Here is a 502-nt window from a genome sequence, read left to right as displayed (position 1 = left end):
AACACTGAAGGGGCAAATAAACCACCGGCGCTGTGAGAGCTAAGGCTGCAGGATGCTTTTGGTGTGCGTTTCACCTGTGCCTCCAATAACAGGACGTCCTGCATATGGGCATCATCTCAATCAAGAGCTAAAATTCAAAGTTGTCAAAACGAAACACTCTAACAAATACTATACACTATTTACAAATCTATTCCTCCACTTGCGTGATTATTGTGCGTGATTCCAGTGCAAATCCCTCACAGACCTTAAAGCAGGGGTGTCCAATCCTGATCCTGGAGGGCCAATGTCCTGTAAAGTTTAGCTCCAACCCCAATTAAACACTCTTACACCAGCTAATCAAGGTCTTTTTAGGGATACTAGAAACTTCTAGGCAGGTGTGTTGAGGAAAGTTGGAGCTAAACTCTGCAGGAGAGTGGCCCTCCAGGACCGAGTTTGGACACCCCTGTCTTAAAGGGATAGTCCACACAAAAATAATAATGGTCATCATTTACTCCTGTATGAG

The sequence above is a fragment of the Pseudorasbora parva genome, chromosome 13, assembly GCF_024679245.1.
Source record: "Pseudorasbora parva isolate DD20220531a chromosome 13, ASM2467924v1, whole genome shotgun sequence".
NCBI classification, from domain to species: domain Eukaryota; kingdom Metazoa; phylum Chordata; class Actinopteri; order Cypriniformes; family Gobionidae; genus Pseudorasbora; species Pseudorasbora parva.
The sequence above is the reverse complement of the archived record's forward strand: the minus strand, read 5'-3'. Positions refer to the sequence as shown.